The sequence below is a fragment of the Mus musculus genome, chromosome 5 (genome assembly GCF_000001635.26).
Source record: "Mus musculus strain C57BL/6J chromosome 5, GRCm38.p6 C57BL/6J".
NCBI lineage: Eukaryota > Metazoa > Chordata > Mammalia > Rodentia > Muridae > Mus > Mus musculus.
In genome coordinates, this window is record NC_000071.6 from 94,923,279 (window position 1) to 94,946,429 (window position 23,151).

Consider the following 23,151-nt stretch of genomic DNA (forward strand, 5'->3'; position numbering starts at 1 on the left):
GTATTTACTTCATTTACATTTCAAATACTATCCTAAAAGTCCTCTATACCCTCCCTCCACCCCTGTTCCCCTACCCACACACTCCCACTGCTTGGAACTGGTGTTTCCCCTGTACTGGGGCATATAAAGTTTTCAAGACCAAGAGGCCTCTCTTCCCAATGATGGCCAACTAGGCCATCTTCTGATACATATGCAGCTAGAGACAAAAGTTCTGGGGCCACTTGTTAGTTCATATTGTTGTTCCACCTATAGGATTGCAGACACCTTCAGCTCCTTGGATACTTCCTCTAGCTCCTCCATTGGTGGCCCTATGTTCCATCCAATAGCTGACTATGAGAATCCAATTCTGTGTTAGTCAGGCACTGGAATAGCCTCACAAGAGACAGCTATATCATGGTCCTTTCAGCAAAATCTTGCTGGCGTATGCAATAGTGTCTGCGTTTGGTGTCTGATTATGGGATGGACCCCCAGATGGGGCAGTAACTGGATGGTCCATTCTTTCATCTCAGCTCCATAACTCCTTCCATGGGTGTTTTGTTCCCAATTCTAAGAAGGGGCAAAGTATCCACACTTTGGTTGTTGTTCTTCTTGAGTTTCATGTGTTTCACAAATTGTGTCTTGGGTATTCTAAGTTTCTGGGCTAATATCCACTTACCACTGAGTACATATCACGTGAGTTATTTGTGATTGGGTTACCTCACTCAGGATGATGCCCTCCAGATCCATCTATTTGACTAGGAATTTCATAAAATTATTGTTTTTAATAGCTGAGAAGTACTCCGTTCTGTAAATATACTACATATTCTGTATCCATTCTTCTATTGAGGGACATCTGGGTTCTTTCCAGCTTCTGGCTATTATAAATAAAGCTGCTATGAACATAGTGGAGCATGTGTTCTTATTGCTAGTTGGAACATCTTCTGGATATATGCCCAGGAGGGGTATTACTGGATCCTCCGATAGTACTATGTCCAATTTTCTGAGGAACCACCAGACTGATTTCCAGAGTGATTGTACAAGTTTACAATCCCACCAACAATGGAGGAGTGTTCCTCTTTTTCCACATCCTTTCCAGCATCTACTGTCACATGAATTTTTTACCTTAGCCATTCTGACTGTTGTGACGTGGCATCTCAGGTTTGTTTTGATTTGCTATTCCCTGATGATTAAGGATGCTGAGCATTTTTTCAAGAGATGGGGTTTCTCTGTATAGCCCTGGCTGTCCTGGAACTCACTTTGTAGACTAGGCTGGCTTCGAACTCAGAAACCCACCTGCCTCTGCCTCTCAAGTGCTGGGATTAAAGGTGTGTGCCACCACTGCCCAGCTCAGGGTTAAAATTTCGAGATGGTTGACTGGCTGCTTCGCTCAACTGAGAGCCATGCCTATGCACTGTGGGTAGTCTCTTAAGGTTCTATCTCTCCTTTGTTCCTTATTTCAGCTAGGGACATGTTGGGATCAAAAAAAATGGGGGGGGGGCGCAAGGGAAGGCCCTGGGAGGAGGGGGAAGGGAAAAGGGGCCCATATCTGGCCAGAGTTCCTGTGCTCTGGGCAGGACGCAGGCACTGGAGGGCTGCTGGACACTTTCCACTTGGCCCTGGGTGAGCATAGCTTCTGTCCCAGTTAGCAGGGGATGGAGAAGGGGCAGCCCCTGATCTGAGACCCCCAAGGCCACACCCTGTAGCCCCAGGGTTAGGAGAGCGAGGAATAAGGGAAGAGGTTCCCAACACTGACCAAAGTGCACAGTGGATCTTGATGGAGCAGAGACTCTCTCTGGTTTAAGAGCTTTATTATAGAAATGCAGAGAGAGAGAGAGAAAGAGAGATAGGGAGAGAGAGAGAGCAAGCAAGAGAGAGAGAGAGGAGAGAAAGAGGGAGAGAGAAGAGGAGAGAAGACAAAGAGAGGAGAGAGAGAGGGTGAGAATGAAGGGTAAGAAGTAAGAGCATAAGAGTAAGAGAGAGTGAGGTGTGGGCTGAACACCTCTTTTATGGTCTTTACTGTTGCTAGGTAACTGTGTAGGAGTTGAGCATGAAGGTCAGAAGCGTGGGCCATTGTCTATGTCACTACTGACCATGCTTCTCTTGTGGTGGCTGTGGTGGGCGGTAACTTAGGGAGGGGTCAGAGTTCCAGGACCATGAGGGAATGCCTAACATGTCATGAAGGTGAATTATGACCATCGGGGTTCAGACCTCAGCTCAACTGGATACTAGCCTGCAATTTCCCACAGTGACATCCTCATTGAGTCCTGTGAGTCTCTCCCATTTTTCTATCTACCTTTCATTCACTTGCTTTTTTTTCTTTTTTTCTTTTTTTATTAGGTATTTTCCTCATTTACATTTCCAATGCTATCCCAAAAGTCCCCCATACCCTCTCTCGCACTCCCCTTACCATCCACTCCCACTTTTTGAACCTGGCGTTCCCCTGTAATGGGGCATATAAAGTTTGTCCAATGGGCCTCTCTTTCCAGTGATGGCCGACTAGACCATGTTTTGATACATACGCAGCTAGAGTCAAGAGCTCCAGGGTACTGGTTAGTTTATAATGTTGTTCCACCTATAGTGTTGCAAATCCCATTAGCTCCTTGGGTACTTTCTCTGGCTCCTCCATTGGGGGCCCTATAATCCATCCAATAGCTGACTGTGAGCATCCACTTATGTGTTTGCTAGGCCCGGCATAGTCTCACAAGAGACAGCTATATCAGGGTCATTTCCACAAAATCTTGCTAGTGTATACAATGGTGTCAGCCTTTGCAGGCTGATTATGGGATGGATCCCTGGATATGGCAGTCTCAAGATGGTCCATCCTTTTGTCTCAGCTCCAAACTTTGTCTCTGTAACTCCTTCCATGGGTGTTTTGTTCCCAATTCTAATAAGGGGCAAAGTGTCCACACTTTGGTCTTTCTTCTTCTTGAGTTTCATGTATTTTGCAAATTGTAACTTATATCTTGGGTATTCTAAGTTTCTGGGATAATATCCATGTATCAGTGAGTACATATCATGTGAGTTCTTTTGTGATTGGGTTACCTCACTCAGGATAATGCCATCCAGGTCCAACCATTTGCCTAGGAATTTCATAAATTCATTCTTTTTAATAGCTGAGTAGTAGTCCATTGTGTAAATGTACCACATTTTTTGTATCCATTCCTCTGTTGAGGGACATCTGGGTTATTTCCAGTTCGGGCTATTATAAATAGGTCTGCTATGAACATAGTGGAGCATGTGTCTTTCTTACTAGTTGGAATATCTTCTGCAGAGAGATTAATTCGTCAGATGAACACAGATTCGGACTCTTCTCTTAAGTATCATTCTGAAGACTAAAATTCCTCTTGTGCTTAAAATTCGGCTGGGAATGAAAGCTCCCAGAAAAGCTGTTTTCCTGCTACTCTCTGGGCCTGCTACCCAACAGGAGGCTAGAGATTAACCTCAGCTTTACTATTTACATTTAAATAAAGTACCTGAACTTTTCCAAAAGAATTTCTGCTTTCCTACTTTCTCACTGTAGAGATTTTGTTTTTCAAGCAGGTTAATCAACATTCTCCAGCCAGATCAACATATGTACATCCCTGCCCCCTAGAGCGCACAGGTGGCAGCTGTTATCTTCAGTCCCACAAAATTCCAGCACGTGGCTTTCAGTCTAAGTTAAAAATTAGGTTTACCAAGAGGGCTAGAAAAGTAGATATTTCTAATATTAATAGAGATTAGTTTTTATTTTGATAGATGGGTTTAGTCCCTTAGCTGACCCCTGGCTTTTCACCCTTGCTCTTACTGCAAGGTGTCCTTATTTCCTCAGGCTGTGGAAAATACAGGGATGAGGAGAAATGACTTCCAGCTCCTATTTTAGCCACAAATCGTGGGGTTACTAATAACATAATTCTTGCCTAGGCCTTGCTAAATCTGAGGTTGATAATTCTCCTTTAGGAGCTACACAGTACTCAGAACTGTGCATACTAGTTTGTAATCATACGAATATAGTATGGGTATCGCTTGGTGCAGAGAACTACTGCAGGGAAAAGTCCAGCTTGACCATTTCTGATTTTCCTGTGGGTTATACCCAGTTTAAAAAGGAGGTTGATATCTAATAAACCAAAAATATCTACGGCTCTGCCTCCCCTCCCCAAAAGATACCAAGAGCCACAGGTGTGGGTCGTGACAGCACCCACGGGAGGGATCGTGTCAATGTCCACCCAAGCCAAGGTTAAAAGCCCACTCATCTATGGATGAGAAAATCTTTTGATCACCTCAGTTAAGCGTTGCCTTATTTAACTTAATTAATAGGGGGGAGAGATGTTGGAGACTGTACTGTCTTCACTGCCTCCCACCCCAATATAAAAAGCCAATTGGCCTTGTACTATGGAGCCGGTCATACCCCTCCTCCCTGTTTCCCTCCTGTCATCCAAAAGTGCGGAGGAATATCAACTAACTGTTATTCTTAATAAAGTGTATTTCAAATTTGTTCAGCCAAACTTAGCCAGGGTTCCAACGCCCTACTTAAAATTCAACTAGGAAGTTACCTATTCAGTACTAATTAGCATTATAAAGTCAGAGCCTACAGCTCCAGGCTTTTCTGTTAGTTGTTTACTAGGATAGAAAGGACAGTCTTAGCCAGATACAGTTTACCATAAAAAAAGTTAGGGAATCCCACTGAGACAGGTTTTTTTTCTTTAGCCCTAAAATTCAGGCAAAACTATGGAGCATAAATAAATTTTTTGCCTTAGGCCAGCTTTTTCTTTTTTTTCTTTTTTTTGTTAACAAAAGGGAGGAGATGTAGTCTCCCCTCCCCCAGCCTGAAACCTGTTTGCCCAGGGGTGGAGCTTCCCATTTAATTGTTCTGCCATGCCCACTGCTGGAAACTGCCTCTTTGCTGTTTGGAGCCCTGCACGTGGTCACCCTGCTATTGGACTCCAAGATTAATTGTCGGGGATCAGGCCCCCTTCCCCTGTATTATAATTGCATGTGGAACAGTAAAATTGAGCTTTGATCAGAATGCCTGTCTTAGCTGCATTTCTTTATCTCGCCACCTAGCCCCTCTTCTCTTCCAGGTTTCCAAAATGCCTTTCCAGGCTAGAACCCATGTTGTGATCTACTGGCCGGACAGAACAGATATATACCCAAGAGAGGTATTGCGGGTTCCTCTGGCAGTACTATGTCCAATTTTCTGAGGAACCACCAGACTAACTTCCAGAGTGGTTATACAAGCTTGTAATCCCACCAACAGTGGGGGAGTGTTCCTCTTTCTCCACATTCTTGCCAACATCTGCTGTTACCTGAAATTTTTATGTTAGCCATTCTGACTGGTGTGAGATGGAATCTCAAGGTTGTTTTGACTTGCATTTCTCTAATGATTAAGGATACTGCTCATTTTTTCAGGTGTTTCTCAGCCATTCGGTATTCCACAGGTGAGAATTCTTTGTTTAGCTCTGTACCCCATTTTTAATGGGATTATTTGATTTTCTGGAGTCCACCCTCTTCAGTTCTTTATATATATTGGATATTAGCCCCCTATCTGATTTAGGATAGGTAAAGATCCTTTCCCAATCTGTTGGTGGCCTTTTTGTCTTATTGACAGTGTCTTTTGCCTTACAGAAGCTTTGCAGTTTCATGGCGTCCCATTTGTTGACTCTTGATCTTACAGCACAAGCCATTGCTCTTCTATTCAGGAATTTTTCCCCTGTGCCAATATCTTCGAGGCTTTTCCCCACTTTCTCCTCTATAAGTTTCAGCGTCTCTGGTTTTATGTGGAGCTCCTTGATCCACTTAGATTTGACCTTAGTACAAGGAGATAGGAATCATCAATTCACATTCCTCTAAATGATAACCACCAGTTGTGCCAGCACCATTTTTTGAAAATGCTGTCTGTTTTCCACTGGATGGTTTTAACTTTTTTGTCAAAGATCAAGTGACCATAGGTGTGTGGATTCATTTCTGGGTCTTCAATTCTATTCCATTGGTCTACCTGTCTGTCACTATACCAGTACCATGCAGTTTTTATCACAATTGCTCTGTAGTACAGCTTTAGGTCAGGCATGGTGATTCCACCAGAGGTTCTTTTATCCTTGAGAAGAGTTTTTCCTATCCTAGGTTTTTGTATTTCAGATGAATTTTCAGATTGCTTTTTCTAATTCATTGAAGAATTGAGTTGGAATTTTGATGGGAATTGCAATGAATCTGTAGATTGCTTTTGGCAAGATAGCCATTTTTACAATGTTGATCCTGCCAGTCCATGAGCATGGGAAATGTTTCCATCCTCTGAGATCTTCTTTAATTTCTTTCCTCAGAGACTTGAAGTTCTTATCATACAGACCTTTCACTTCCTTAGTTAGAGTCACACCAAGGTATTTTATATTATTTGTGACTATTGAGAAGGGTGTTGTTTCCCTAATTTCTTTCTCAACCTGCTTATTCTTTGTGTTGAGAAAGGCCATTGACTTGTTTGAGTTAATTTTATATCCAGCTACTTCATTGAAGCTTTTTTATCAGTTTTAGGAGTTCTCTGGCAGAATTTTTAGGGTCACTTATATATACTATCATGTCATCTGCAAAAAGTGATATTTTGACTTCTTCTTTTCCAATTTGTATCCCGTTGATCTCCTTTTGTTGTTGAATTGCTTTGGCTAGGACTTCAAATACAATGTTGAATAGGTAGGGAGAAAGTGGGCAGACTTGTCTAATCCCTGATATTAGTGGGATTGCTTTCAGCTTCTCCCCATTTACTCTAATGTTGGCTATTGGTTTGCTGTAGATTGCTTTTGTCATGTTTAGGTATGGGCCTTGAATTCCTGATCTTTCCAAGAGTTTTATCATGAATGGGTGTTGGATTTTGTCAAATGCTTTCTCATCGTCTAAGGAGATGATTATGTGTTTATTGTCTTTGAGTTTGTTTATATAATGGATTAAGTTGATGGATTTCTGTATATTAAACCATCCCTGCATCCCTGGAATAAAATCTACTTGGTCAGGATGGATGATTGTTTTAAAGTGTTCTTGGATTCGGTTAGCTAGAATTTTATTGAGTATTTTTGCATCGATATTCATAACAGAAATTGGTCTGAAGTTCTCTATCTTTGTTGGATATTTCTGTAGTTTAGGTATCAGAGTAATTATGACTTCATAGAATGAGTTGGGTAGAGTACCTTCTACTTCTATTTTGTGGAATAGTTCGTGAAGAACTGGAATCAAATCTTCTTTGAAGGTCTGATAGAATTCTGCCCTAAACCCATCTGGTCTTGGGCTTTTTTTGTTTGGGAGACTATTAATGACTGCTGCTAAATTTTTAGGGAATATAGGACTGTTTAGATCATTAACTTGATCCTGGTTTAACTTTGGTACCTGGTATCTGTCTAAAATTTGTTCATTTCGTCCAGGTTTTCCTGTTTTGTTGAGTATAGCCTTTTATAGACGGATCTGATGTTTTTTTGGTTTTTTTCAGGATTTGTTGTTATGTCTCCCTTTTCATTTCTGATTATGTTAATTAGGATGCTGTCCCTGTGCCCTCTCATTAGTCTGGGTAAGGGTTTATCTATCTTGTTGATTTTCTCAAAGAACCAGCTCCTTGTTTGGTTGATTTTTTGAATAGTTCTTCTTGTTTCCACTTGGTTGATTTCGCCCCTGAATTTGATTATTTCCTGTCATCTACACCTTTTGGGTGAATTTCCTTCCTTTTTCTCTAGAGCTTTTAGGTGTGTTATCAAGCTGCCAGTGTTTGCTCTCTCTAGTTTCATTTCGGAGGCACTCAGAGCTATGAGTTTTCATCTCAGAAATGATTTTATTCTGTCCCATAATATGGGGTATGTAGTGGCTTCATTTTCATTAAACTCTAAAAATTCTTTAATTTCTTTCTTTATTCCTTCCTTGACAAATGTATCATTGAGAAGAGTGTTGTTCAGTTTCCAAGTGAATGTTGGCTTTCTATTAATTATGTTGTTATTGAAGATCAGCCTTAGTCCATGGTGATCTGACAGGATGCATGGGACAATTTCAATGTTTTTGTATCTGTTGAGGCCTGTTTTGTGACCAATTATATGATCAATTTTGGAGAAGGTACCATGAGGTGCTGAGAAGAAAGTATATCCTTTTGTTTTAGGAAAAAAAAATGTGCTGTAGATATCTGTTAAATCTATTTGTTTCACCACTTCTGTTAGTTTCACTGTGTCCCTGTTTAGTTTCTGTTTCCACAATCTTTCCATTGATGAAAGTGGTGTGTTGAAGTCTCCCACTATTATTGATTGAGGTGCGATGTGTGCTTTGAGCTTTACTAAAGTGTGTTTAATGAATGTGGCTGCCCTTGCATTTGGAGCATAGATATTCAGAATTGAGAGTTCTCCTTGGAAGACTTTACATTTGATGAGTATGAAGTGTCCCTTCTTGTCTTTTTTGATAACTTTGGGTTGGAAATTGATTTTATTAAATATTAGAATGCCTATTCCAGATTGTTTCTTCAGACCATTTGCTTGGAAAATTGTTTTCTAGCCTTTTATTCTGAGGTAGTTTCTGTCTTTTTCCCTCAGATGGGTTTCCTGTAAGCAGCAAAATATTGGGTCCTTTTTGTGTAGCCAGTCTGTTAGTCTATGGTTTTTTTATTGGGAAATTGATTTCATTGATATTAAGATGTATTGAGGTAAAGTAATTGATGCTTCCTATTATTTTTGTTGTTAGAGTTGGAATTCTGTTCTTGTGTCTGTCTTTTTTAGGTTTGTTGAAGAATTACTTTCTTGCTTTATGTAGGGTGTGGTTTCTGTCCTTGTATTTTTTTTTTTCTGTTATTATTTTTTGAAGGGCTGGATTCGTGGAGAGATAATGTATGAATTTGGTTTTTTTCCTGGAATACTTTGATTTCTCCATCTATGATAATTGAGTGTTTGGCTGGGTATAGTAGCCTGGGCTGGCATTTGTGTTCTCTTAGTGTCTGTATAACATCTGTCCAGCATCTTCTGGCTTTCATAGTCTCTGGTGAAAAGTCTGGTGTAATTTTGTTAGGCCTGCCTTTATATGTTACTTGACCTTTTTCCCTTACTGCTTTTAATATTCTATGTTTATTTAGTGCATTTGTTGTTCTGATTATTATGTGTCGGGAGGAATTTCTTTTCTGGTCCAGTCTATTTGGAGGTCTGTAGACTTCTTTTATGTTCATGAGTGTGTCCTTTTTAGATTTGGGAAATTTTCTCCTATTATTTTCTTGAAGATATTTGCTGGCCCTTTAAGTTGAAAATCTTCATTCTCATCTACTCCTATTATCCGTAGGTTTGGTGTTCTCATTGTGTCCTGGATTTTCTGGATATTTCGATTTAGGATTCTTTTGCATTTTGCATTTTCTTTGGTTGTTGTGCCGATGTTCTCTATGGAATCTTCTGCACATAACATTCTCTCTTCCATCTCTTGTGTTCTGTTGCTGATGCTTGCATCCATCATTCCAGATTTCTTACATAGGGTTTCTATCTCCAGTGTTGCCTCATTTTGTGTTTTCTTTATTGTGTCTACTTCCCTTTTTAGGTCTAGTATGGTTTTGTTCATTTTCATCACCTGTTTGGATGTGTTTTCCTGCTTTTCTTCAAGGACTTCTACCAGTTTGGTTGTGTTTTCCTGTTTTTCTTTAAGGACTTGTAACTCTTTACCATATTCTCCTGCAGTACTTTAACTGAGCTATTAAAGTTCTTCTTGGTGTCCTCTACCATCATCATGAGATATGCTTTTAAATCCAGGTCTAGCTTTTCAGGTGTGTTGGGGTGCCCAGGGCTGGGCAAGTTGGGAGTGCTGCGTTCTGATGTTGGTGATTGGTCTTGGTTTCTGTTAGTAAGATTCTTAAGTTTGCCTTTGTCATCTGGTATTCTCTGGACTTATTTGTTATAGTTGTCTCTGGTTAGAGCTTGTTGATGTCGTGATTCTGTTAGCCCTCATCAGCAGACCTGGGAGACTAGCTCTCTCCTGAGTTTCAGTAGTCAGAGCACTCTCTGCAGGCAAGCTCTCCTTTTATAGGGAAGGTGCCCAGATATCTGGCGTTTGAACCTGCCTACTGGCAGAAGTTGTGTTCTACTCACCAGAGGTCCTAAGATCAAGTAGAGAGTCCTCTAGTGACCTTGGGGGTGTCCGCTGACTTCATGCCTAAGGTGACCAGGTCCTGGCGCCAAAAGGAAGGAACTTGTGACCCTGGTCAGGCTGCATTTTCTGTTTCCCTAATTAATGCTGTCTCAGGTCCAGCGTGATTAGATTGGAACAGAACTTGTGTTCCATTCACCAGGGGTCCTAAGATACTGTAGAGAGTCCTCTGGGGACCTTGGCGTTGTCTGCCAACTCTTCGCCCCCTTGAATATTTTTTATGCAGAGCACATCACTGAATTGGAGTTGAATTGGACCCTGTTAGAGTTGGCATATTTTGTTCACTACTTTGGGCAGCTGTGAAATCTTTGAAAAGTCTTCCTGGTATCCCTTCCTGGTATCACCTTTCCTATTTTCAATAGAACAAGAGTCAGAGAAGCCAAGTGTATCAACAAGTTTACTTCTCAGTTCTTCTCATTCAACTGTCTCCAGCAACTTTTCATGTTCTGCATCCATTTTCTCATATCCCAGATGAATCAGGTCCTACGGTAGGCCATAATGGAGAGCTGGTTCAGCTATCAGAGCAAGTCTGTCTGTCTTATCATAAGGATTAGTGGTACATGATGCCAGCCAGCCACTAGGAACAAACATTTAGAGACCCATAAGAATCAGAAAGTTATGTCTTGTTTCTATGTACACTGAGATAAACAAGGGAAATTTTACAAGGTAAATCAGTGTCTCAGATGAGAACTCCTGATGGAGAGAAGCGATTGGGTGTAAATAGTAGGTTAAAGCTAGTAAAAATTAGTTGTAATTGAAATCATTCCCACAGAATCATATGGAAAGGGAAGAGAAAGGGGACACGGTAGTGAGTAGTAAGGGAACTCATTGGCACATTGTGAACATGGGTTTTATGATCTGAACTATGAGAGTAGCCTTCTATATTTACCCAGTTTCCATGAGTGAAATATTTTGAGCCCAAGTAGCACTGAATGCATGGGATAGGAGGTAGAGCTTGGGCTGTAAATGAGAGCAAGCACGACTGCAGTGGGAATGAAAGTATGCAGATTCAGTGAACACACAGCAAATATTGGGATCCTGTCAAAAATTTCATGGGATGGAAATTTCTTCTGAGTGCTTTCTGGGCTTAAGGAATGAATTGATTTTTAGCTTGAGAGTGAGGACAGGAGATGAATTGTGGGGTTGAATGGACTGAACAGGTTCCAATAGAAAGTATCATAAATGATGTCCTTAATCATTTAGTCAAACTGAACGTGGGGCACCTGGTTCTTTCTACCACTCAGTATATCCATGCCAAACCTCTACAAGACCATTTGACTGAACTAACTCTCTGTGTCCTTTAACCCTAGGTTCCTTGTGACACCCTTGAAGACCCTCTCCATTAGTTACTCCCTAATTTCACAGAGAGACCTGGATTCCTGCTCCTGCTGTCAGATCCTCTTTCAGCTAAAACATCTGGGATTGAGAGGTGTGGTTTTACTGGATTTTGATCTTATGGCTCTGAGATGTCTCCTCATGAAAGTGGTAAGCACTCTTGAGACTCTGGATTTGCAAGGATGTAGGGTGAATGACTCCCAGGTCAATGCCCTCCTACCTGGATTCAAACAATGCACTCAGATCTCCAATGTCAACTTCTACAACAGTGATTTCTCCATGCCCATCCTGAAGGACCTTTCGCATCAACAGCCAACTGGACCAAGATGAATGTGAAACAATACACTGCCCCTCTGGAGTGCTATGATCTATGATGGGCTCAGGAGCTCATAGATACACTCAGGGCAAAAAGGCAGCCCAAGAACACTTCATTTGTTACAGATATATGCCATACATGTGGTGAGTGCTGTGTCTAACACCAGGTGTCCAGATGTTGTTGTTGTTGTTGTTGGCAGCAAATTGGGAAATATGAGTTCTGGATTTGAATAAACAATAGGCTTGATATACATCTTTCATCTGGGGACCTAGGAGCCCATGGCTTCTGACACTGCTCAGATGGTTGGAAACATAAGGATGTACAGTGACTGGTGTCTTGGAGACTGAGCTTGACATGGAGGAACAGTTGGAAGGGTGGAGGGAACAGGGGCCAATTGGAGTCAGAAACACAGTTTGGCATTGATACCTGGCTTCTCCCCGGACAAACTAACTAGATGCTTAGTTCTATACTTATAAACCTGGATGTTCTCTCTGTGTGGTCTTTGACTGTTACCAACCTCACTATCTGGTTCAGGGTCAGAAAGGTTAGATGGGCCCAGGAATGGAAAACACTGGTATTTCATGGGAAGAAAAAGTCTGTTTGAAATTGGAAATGTAGTGACAGACAAGTAGACCAATGGAACAGAATTGAAGACCCAGAGATGAATCCACACACCTATGGTCACTTGATCTTTGTCAAGGGAGCTAAAACCATCCAGTGGAAAAAAGACAGCCTTTTCAACAAATGGTACTGGCACAACTGGCAGTTATCACGTAGAAGAATGCGAATTGATCCATTTCTATCTCCTTGTACTAACGTCAAATATAAGTGGATTAAGGAACTCCACATAAAACCAGACACACTGAAACTTATAGAGGAGAGAGTAGGGAAAAGCCTCGAAGATATGGGTACAGGGGAAAAATTCCTGAATAGAACAACAATGGCTTGTGCTGTAAGATCAAGAATCGATAAATGGGACCTCATAAAATTGCAAAGCTTCTGCAAAGCAAAAGACACCGTCAATAAGACAAAAAGGCCACCAACAGATTGGGAAAGGATCTTTACCTATCCCAAATCGGATAGGGGACTAATATCCAATATATATAAAGAACTCAAGAAGGTGGACTCCAGAAAGTCAAATAACCCCATTAAAAATGGGGCTCAGAGCTGAACAAAGAATTCTCACCTGAGGAATATCGAATGGCAGAGAAGCACCTGAAAAAATGTTCAACATCCTTAATCATCAGGGAAATGCAAATCAAAACAACACTGAGATTCCACTTCACTCCAGTCAGAATGGCTAAGATCAAAAACTCAGGTGACAGCAGATGCTGGCGAGGATGTGGAGAAAGGGGAACACTCCTCCATTGTTGGTGGGATTGCAAGCTTGTACAACCACTCTGGAAATCAGTCTGGCAGTTCCTCAGAAAATTGGACATAGTACTACAGGAGAATCACACAATAAGTCTCCTGGGCATATATCCAGAAAATGTCCCAACCGGTAAGAAGAACACATGCTCCACTATGTTCATAGCAGCCTTATTTATAATAGCCAGAAGCTGGAAAGAAACCAGATGCCCCTCAACAGAGGAATGGATACAGAAAATGTGGTATATTTACACAATGGAATACTACTCAGCTATTAAAAAGAATGAATTTATGAAATTCCTAGGCAAATGGCTGGACCTGGAGGGTATCATCCTGAGTGAAGTAACCCAATCACAAAGGAACTCGCACAATATGTACTCACTGATAAGTGGATATTAGCCCAGAAACTTAGGATACCCAAGATATAAGATACAACTTGGCAAACACATGAAATTCAAGAAGAACAAAGACCAAAGTGTGGACCCTTTACCCTTTCTTAGAAATGGGAACAAAACACCCATGGAAGGAGTTACAGAGACAAAATTTGGAGCTGTGAGGAAAGGATGGACCTTCTAGTGATTGCCATATGCAGGGATCCATCCCATAATCAGCTTCCAAATGCTGACACCATTGCATACACTATCAAGATTTTGCTAAAAGGACCCAGATATAGCTCTCTTGTGAGACTATGCCGGGGCCTAGCAAACACAGTAGTGGATGATCACAGTCAGCTATTGGATGGGTCACACGGCCTCCAATGGAGGAGCTAGAGAAATTACCCAAGGAGCTAAAGGGAACTGCAACCCTATAGTTGGAACAACAATATGAACTAACCAGTACCCGGGAGCTCTTGTCTTTAGCTGCATATGTATCAAAAGATGGCCTAGTCTGCAAAGAGAGGCCCATTGGACTTTCAAACTTTATATGCCCCAGTACAAGGGAACGCCAGGTCCAAAAAGGGGGAGTGGGTGGGTAGGGGATTGGGGATGTGGGTATGGGGGACCTTTGGGATAGCATTGAAAATGTAAACGAGGAAAATACCTAATTTAAAAAAAAAGAGTATTGGTGTGGAAAGAACACACACACACACACAAAAAAGAAATTGGAAATGTATAAAATGAAACTTTTCTTGACACTTATTTCCCTTGTACTTTGCCTGGGTTACGTGTACAACCCTCCTGGGTGGCTGATCAGTTATGTGCACAAAATATTTAAACAATTTGAGCAACATAGTCACACCTCCTACGAAGGAAGATTAAAAGGATCACAATTAATATCTAGTACATTCAGATTTCAAGGAACCTTGGACTCAACCGAGATGCCTAAAGGAAAGAAGACAACATAGGGCAAAGTAAACAGGATTTCCAGTCTGGCTTTGTAATCTTGATCTTTTTATCATGCTTTAATGAAGTGACTACTGGAACCTCTATATCCATCCATTATGCCACATGTCTCTAAAGCCTTATTCCAGTGGACTCCAAAACTCTATGACACACCCATATTTTATATAAAGGTATCCCATAATATGCAGGTCTCTCCACTACATAAAGCATGTACTTTACAAAACAAATGTACTTTAATTCTTCAGTTGTAATAAAAAAAAGAACAAAAGAAAAAAGACTCCCTCTGCCAAGTCATTATACCCATTTTCTGTATAGTAAACCCTCTGGAGTGAAGTTAAAATGTACACATTGATGCCAGGCCTTTCACAATCTTTGGAAGATGGATAAAGTTATCAGCTAAGGTGGGACCCATATGGACATTTAGGCTGGCCTAAGGTAAAGAGGAAGAAAAACCAAACAACAAATCTCTCTTACACTCCTTCTTTCTGTCTTCCCTTGCAACCTGTCTTCCTAGCTCAACAGTTCCCTGACCTTGTTCCTTAGGACTCACCTGAAATTTCCCCACAATTAACATGCATTTGTATTCTTAAAATAAACAATGCATAGATGGAGAGAGACTCTTCATAGGTGGAGAGCACAGGCTGCTTTTGCAGAGGAACAAAGTTCTGTTTCAGAGCTAATAATCAGGTGTCTGTCCAATGGAACTCAGGCTTCAGGTGATAGGACCCTCTTTTCTGGCCTCTGTGAATGCCCCTTTCACATACACAAACCCACATAATATACATGTAGCTATACACCTAGTCAAAGAATTTCTTAAATAAAAAAGGACTCAGTTTCACAAAGTAATAAAGAAAATGGCCCAATTAATTAAAACTTGGATGGTGATCATCAACAGTTGTGTGTCTCTGTGAAGAGAGCATGTGAACTTTCAGGTGTGTCCATTGAGCTCAGCTGGAGAGCAATAGGGTAGGGTGCTTTGGGCTCCAGAGTTTGAGCTCCTAAACTATGGATGAGTAGAGGAAATTAGGAATTTGTCAATGTACAACATTTATTTCTGTATGCATTTTATGTTTATTCCTGTTCTATTACTATGTAAGCTGGCATGACAGAAAAAGGCATCAGAACCCTGTATAGATGGTTATCAGCTACCAGGTAATTGTCTAGAATTGAACTCAGGTTGTCTGAAAGAGCAACCAAGACTCTTACTTACTGAGCCATCATCTCTCCAGGCCTATGTTTGACAAGGGAAAAAGCACTCACAGATACAGATTCACAAGGAAACAGGTATCTATGTTGCAGGAAAGCTTACCAGTTTGGCATTATATTTAATTAATTACATTTCAAATATTTGGTGACCTTGTGCGTGTTGATGGTGTGTTTGTTTGTTTGTTTGTTTTTAGATAATCACTGTGTAGATATATCAAAGTAATACCAATGTCCTAAGTCAATCCAAGAAATCTCTGGGTGTGTTTTACTTTGTAAAGTGTTTTTCTATCCATTCACTGGATCTGTGAACCCCATTAAACAGGATGTAATAATACATAAGAGTTATCTCCACACCCTGTAGGTTGAGACTGCAGAGGAGAAATTCTATGTCATTCTATCTACTTATCTAAATAACTAATATCAAAATCCACAAAACTTCCTCCTGACATGGAGCTAGAATCCCTTAGCACTTTCCTTCCGGTCTCTCTTGACTTCATCTTATCCCTGCTCAGGAATGGAATAAAAGCTGTGACAAATAAGTAAATAAAATTCAAAAGAATAAAAAACCTGAACAATTTTTATAGTATAAATTTTAAGCATATACTGATAAGAGAGGAGAAAGAAACAATGTGAAGAGGGGGGAGATAAGAAACTAAAATAAATATAACCCTACCTATTTGTATCTGTAGGATGATGTCTGACTGAACAACATTGTGTGTTTATAATTTACATATGCTAATTATCAGTTATAAGTACATACTAACTATAGCCACAAAGCTTCACAACAATCCTTACAACTTTATCTTATACCAAAATTTTTGCATATTTAATCACTATTTAGTTTAATTATAAGTAGACCATGAAAACATAGGTTGCTAACATATTTCAGGGAGAACACATTTCTATTCAGTTTGCAGCTGAAAAAGTTTAAATGTTAAACATGTCTAGCTCCCTATTTATCATTTCTGTTTATTTTCACTCATTCATTTATGCACTTTACCATTTGATCACATCCTGCCTTCCCTTTCCTCCCAGGCCTACCCTTCGACCCTTTCTCATCATTTCCTCCTCCCATTCTCCCAAGAGAAGGAAAGGTATTCACTATGCAACCCCATCAGCTACCACACCACCCTGGCAAACCAAGTTGCATCAGGAACAAATGCATCCTCTCCTACTGTGGCCAAATAAGATAGCCCCACTAGGTTCCCATAGATTCCATGGAAGGCAACAAAATTCAATAAGAGACAACCCCAGATCTAATTTTTAGGTGACACACATTAAGACCAAGCTTCACATCTGCTCCACATTTGTAGGGGCCCTAGGTCTGGACCATGCATGCTTTTTGGTTGGTGGCTCAATCTCTATGAATGCCCAATGGGTCCAGGTGACTTGGCTCTCTAGGTCTCCTTCTGGTATACTTGACCCATCTGGCTCCCTCAATCCTTCCTCTGACTATATCAAAAGATTCCCTGAATTCTGCCTAATATTTGGCTGTGCATGTCCATCTGTTGCCATCACTTGCTGTATGAATCCTCACATGATGTTTATGCTAGGCTTCTGTCCTGAAGTGCAACCAAGTATCATCAAGAGTGTCAGGGTTTGGCTCTCCTCTATGAGGTAGGTCTCAACTTTGTCCACTCATTGGTTGGTTATTCCTTCAATCTCAGCTCCATCTTTATCCCTGTTTATCTTGTAGGCAGGGACATTTTTGGATGGAAGGTTTTGTGGGTAGGTTGTTGTCCCCCTCCTTCCACTGGAAATCCTGCCTGGCTACAGGAAGTGGCCATTTCAGTCTCCTTATCCCTAGCTCCTGGGGTCTCACCCAGGGTCACTCCCATATCCTCCCAGGAGCCTGACCCACCCCAGGTCTCTGCCTTGTCCCTGATATTCCCCACATGGATTGCTTTTAGCTATCCTTAAAGGCTCTTTTTCACTTTCTCTTCTACTAGATTCAATGTGTCTTGATTTATGTTGAGATCCTTAATCCACTTGGACTTGAGCTTTGTACAAGGTGCAAATGCGGGACTATTTTCATTCTTCTACAAACAAACAGCCAGTTAGACCAGCATCATTTATTGAAGATGCTTTCTTTATTCCATTGTATATTTTTGGTGTTTTTGTCAAAGACCAAATGACCATAAGTGTGAGCTTTTATTTCTGGGTCTTCAATTCTATTCCATTGTTCAACATGTCTGTTTCTCTACCAATACTGTGCAGTTTTTATCACCATTGCTTTGTAGTAAAGCTTCATGTCAGGGATGGTGATTCCCCCAGCTGCTCTTCTATTGTTAAGAATTGTTTTCACTATTCTGGGATTTTTTTTCCTTTCCAGAAGAATTGGAGAATTGCTCTTTCTATGTCTTTGAAGAATTGTGTTGGGATTTTGATGGGGATTACATTGAATCTATAGATTGCCTTTGGCAGAATGGCCATTTTTACTATGTTAATTCTATCAATCCATGAGCATAGGAGCCATGAGTCCCATGATGTGTACTCTTTAGTTGGTGGTTTAGTTCCTGGGAACTCTGGGGATAATGGTTAGTTCATAATGTTGTTCCTCCTATGGTGCTGCAAAACCTGTCAGCTCCTTGGGTCCTTTCTGTAGGTCATTTATTGGGGATCCTGTGCTCAGCCAATGGTAGACTGTGAGTATCCACATCTGTATTTGTCAGACACTGGTAGAACAACTGCTCTGAGTGCAGCAGGTCCTCTAGGATAGATTGGGATATGGAGTTTTCACAGAGCAGACCAACTAGAAGTCTGCCACAGCAGCAAGGATCAGGTAGAAGGGGTGGAATGGATGGAAGAAAGGGGAGCGGTATTCGGGGGTGGGGGGTTGTTGATGGGTTCCAAGTCTACCAGGCTCCCAGCAGCAGCTCCAAGACTCTGAATGCAGTGGTTGCTCTAGGATGGACCAGGATATGGAGTCTACTCAGGAGCAGACCAACAAGAGTTTAACCCAGCAGCAAGTACCTTGCTAATTCTTTTTTTTAATTTTCTTTTTTTTTTTTTAATATTTTTGTTACAAGTGTTACAAGAGAGAGCTATATCAGGGTCCTTGCAGCAAATGCTTGCTAGTGTATGCGATGGTGTCATCGTTTGGAGGCTAATTATGGGATGAATCCCTGGATATGGCAGTCTCTAGATGGTCTATCCTTTTGTCTCAGCTCCAAACTTTTTCTCTGTAACTCTTTCCTGGGTGATTGTTTCCATTTCTAAGAAGGGGCAAAGTGACCACATTTTGGTCTTCGTTCTTCTTCAGTTTCATGTGTTTTGCAAGTTGTATCTTATTTTTAAATTTGATATTTTCTTTATATACATTTCAAATGCTACCCCGAAAGTTCCCCCCACCCTGCTCCCCTACCCACCCACTCCTGCTTTTTGACCCTGGCGTTTCCCTGTACTGGGGCATATAAAGTTTGCAATACCAAGGGGCCTCTCTTCCCAGTGATGGCCAACTAGGCTATCTTCTGCTACATATGCAGCTAGAGGTATGGGCTCTGGGGGTACTGGTTAGTTCATATTGTTGTTCCCACCTATAGGGTTGCAGACCCCTTCAGCTCCTTGGGTGCTTTCTCTAGCTTCTCCATTGGTGACCCTGTGTTCGATATTATAGATGAATGTGAGCATCCACTTCTGTATTTGCCACGCACTCATATGAGACAGCTATAACAGGGTCCCTTCAGCAAAAACTTTCTGGCATATGCAGTAGTGTCTGGGCTTGGTGGCTGACTATGGGATGGATCCCCAGGTGGGGCAGTCTCTGGATAGTCCATCCTTTCATCTTAGCTCCAAACTTTGTCTCTATAACTCCTTTCATGGGTATTTTGTTCCCTATTCTAAGGAGGAATGAATTATCCACAAATTGGTCTTCACTCTTCTTGATTTTCTTGTGTTTTGCAAATTGAATCTTGGGTGTTCTATGTTTCTAATATCCATTTATAAGTGAGTGCATATCTAATGACTTCTTTTGTGATTGGGTTATCTCAGTAAGGATGATATCCTCCAGATACATCCATTTGTTCAAGAATTTCATAACTCCATTTTGTTAATAGCTGAGTAGTACTCAATTGGAACTTAGTGCTATGAATTTGCCTCTTAACACTGCTTTCATTGTATCCTTTAGGTTTCGGTATGTTCTGCCTTCATCTTCATTGAATTTTACAATGTCTTTAATATATTTCTTCTCTGACCCATTGAGTAATCATTGAGTAGAGGGTTGTTAGTTTCCAGGAATTTGTTGGCTTTCTGTTGTTTATACTGCTGTTGAAATCCAGTTTGATCCATTGTGGTCTGTTAAGAGACAGGTAATTATTTCAGTTTTCATGTATCTCTTAAGGTTTGCTTTGTAAGCAACTACATGGCCACTTTTGGACAAGGTTCCATGGGGTGCTGAGAAGGTATATTCTTTCTTGTTTGGGTGAAATGTTCTAAAGGTATCTGTTAAGTCCCGTTGATTCATAACTTCTGCTTGTTTCATTATTTCTGATTTTTGCTTAGGTTCTGCCTCGATAATCTGTCTTTTGGTTAAAGCAAGGTGTTGAAGTCTCTCACTACCAATGTATGATATTGGAAGTGTGATTTAAGCATTAGTAATCTTTTACTAATATGTGTTCCCTGGCATTTGTGGAACTAATCATAATTGAGTCATCCTTATAGTGGATTTTTATATTTTTTGAATATGAAGTGTCCTTCCATAATGTACATTGAAAGTCAAAATATATTAGAATAGCTACACTGACTTGCTTCTTGGTCTTTTCGCTTAGAAAATCTTTTTCCTACCCTTTACTTTAAGGTAATGTCTATCTTTGTTGTTGAATTCTGTTTCTTTTATGAAGCAAATTCAGGGTCTTGTTTTCACATCCATTCTGGTAGTCTGTGTCTTTGGACTGGAAAATTGAGCCCATTGATGTTGAGAGATATTGATGAGCAATAAGTGATGATTCCTGTTTTGATGTTGGTTATGAGTGTGTGTGCGTGCGTGTGTGTGTGTGTGTGTGTGTGTGTGTGTGTGTGTGTGTGTGTGTGTTTCCAGTTTGGGTTTGCTACTATGGGATTATTTCATTTGTTGTGTGAAGTTAACTTACTTGAGTGGAGTTTTCCTTCTAGTATCTCCTATGGGGCTGTATTTGGTGATGGACATGGTTTAAATTTGTTTTGTCATGGACAATCTTGTTTTCTCCATATATAGTGATGTAAAGTTTTACCTGGGTATAGTAGTCTGGGCCATCCACCTGTGGTCCCTTAGAGTCTGCACCAGGACCTTCTGGATTTTAAACTCTCTTTTGAGAAGTTGGGTGTAATTCTAATAAGTATCCCTTTATATATTACTTGGCCTTTTCCCCTTGCAGCTTTTGATATAATTTCTGTTTGTTACATTTAGTGTCTTAATTATTATGTGGCAGGAGGATTTTTTTGGTCCAATCTATTTGGTGTTGTTTAAGCTTTTTGTATGTTTATAAGCAACTCTAACTTTAGGTTAGTAAATTTTTCTTTTATTATTTTGTTGAAAATATTTTCTGTGTCTTTGGAGCTAAGAATCTTCTTCTTCTATTTCTATTGTTCTTAGGTTTGGTCTTTTTATAGTGTTCCAAATTTCCTGGATGTTGTAAGTCAGAACCTCCTTCGATTTAACATTTTATTTGACTGATGTATCAAATACTTCTACTCTATCTTTGACACATGAAATTTTCTTTTCTATGTCTTGTATTATGTTAAAGATGCTTGTGTCTGTGGTGTTTCTTCTCCTATCTAGGTTTGCCATCCCTAAGATTGCCTCTGTTTGTATTTTCTTCAGTGGTTTCTCTTCTATTTTCAAGTCTTGAACAGTTTTATGTGTTTCCTTCACCTGTTTGATTATATTTCTTGTGTTTCATTAAGGGATTTATTCATTTTTTTTCTTTAAAGGTGTCTATCGTCTTCATAAAATTGAATTTAAGATCATTTTGTTCTGCTTCAGCTACATTAGGATATCTGGGATTTGGAGTTGCCATATTGCCTTGGCTGTTGTTGATTGTGTTCTTATGCTGACCTTTAGCTCTAGGGTTGTCTCTGGTGCCAGCAAGCCTCCTGAAAAGCAGGGCAGATTTGTGAGCAAGCAGGTGGACTGCAGGGTACAAGGTGAAATTTGCTCTGCTGTGTGTGGCCTAAGGAAACCTGGCAGGCAAGAGACCTTGGGCAGAGACTGACTAGAACATTCTAGATGCTGAGAGACCTGCAGAAATGCAGGCAGAGCCATGGACTGGAAAATGGAGCTCAGTGGACAGGGTACATCTAGGTGCCACAGTTGGATCTGACAGGCAGATGACTTGGAGGAGACTGGATTCTTTTTTCAGAGACTGTACTTTCGATGTGATCGAATTTGTAAAGGTTGTGAAGGTTTACTTATTCATGTTTTATATTTGTGATATTTATTAACCCGAGATCTTGGTGATCAACACCCGCCACCCAAAAGGGAAGGGTTATGTCTCACAAAGTGTTTTTGTGTCAAGCTTACCAGGGAAAGATGTGCTGGATAGTTTTATGTCAACTGACACATGTTAGAGTAATCTGAGAGGAAGGAACAACTGTTCGGAAAATGGCTTCATATGTATGGGCTGTGAGCAGGTCAATGGAGAATTTTCTTAGTGCTTGATGGGGATGTCCAGCTGACTTATGGTGGTGCTATTCCTGGTCTGGTGGTCCTAAAAGAAAGCAAACTACCAAGAACAAGGCAAGAAGTTGCCATGTCCTCTGCCTCAGCTCTTGCTTCTAGGTTCCTGTCATGTTTTTCTATCCTTGCTTGCTTTGATGATGGACTACAGTGTAGAAGGGTGAGCCAAATAAACCTTTTTACCCTCAGCTTGCCTTTGGCTTGACTTTTCACCACAGCAATAGAATCCCAAAAAAATGTGTGCTGTATGTGTATGGGTGTGTGGTTGTGTGTGAGTGTGCATGTGTGTTTTAAATACTCTTACCACATGGTTCTAAGTAGCCTGGAACTTATTGTGTGGAACAGGCTAGAAAGAAAAATCTCCACATCTTTGCATCCTGAGTGCTGGGATGAAAGGCATATACTGCAATGTGTGGAGTACTCTTTGTTTGTTTGGTTTTGTTTTTAAATGTTTGGGTTTATTTAGGTGTTCTCCATATGCATGGCTGATCTGGAACTACTTACCTTCTGGCACTTCAGCCATCCAACTACCCTAGTCTGAGATTAGAGGCCAGAGACAGGAAGACTGAAAGAATATGTTTAGTAACTTTATCAGATTGTAAGCCTTTAGTGATACTTGTTGGACACTGATTTGTGTTTGTGTGAGTTAAAGTTTACTTGTTTGTTCTATCTTGGAATTTTTCCCAGAACCAATCAGGATGGCAGTTCATGGTCCACCCCAATTCCTGGAGCTGATAAGGAAGAAGGCACTGAAGTATGAGACCTTGGTTGTCTCTGGAGAAATTGCTCATTGATCTTCTCCCAGCACTGTTCAAGGAGGCTTTCACTGATAGATTCACTAGGTT

The 23,151-nt window shown here is 40.7% G+C and overlaps 1 long non-coding RNA gene across 1 annotated transcript; it reads left to right on the forward strand.

The window, feature by feature from the left end:
• Positions 1-2,066: 2,066 nt before the first annotated feature.
• Gm42118 lies at positions 2,067-23,032 on the forward strand. The gene is made up of 3 exons (XR_880439.1): positions 2,067-2,245; positions 11,397-11,571; positions 22,994-23,032. It is a non-coding gene; the product is annotated as a predicted gene, 42118 (long non-coding RNA).
• The last annotated feature ends 119 nt before the right edge of the window (positions 23,033-23,151 follow it).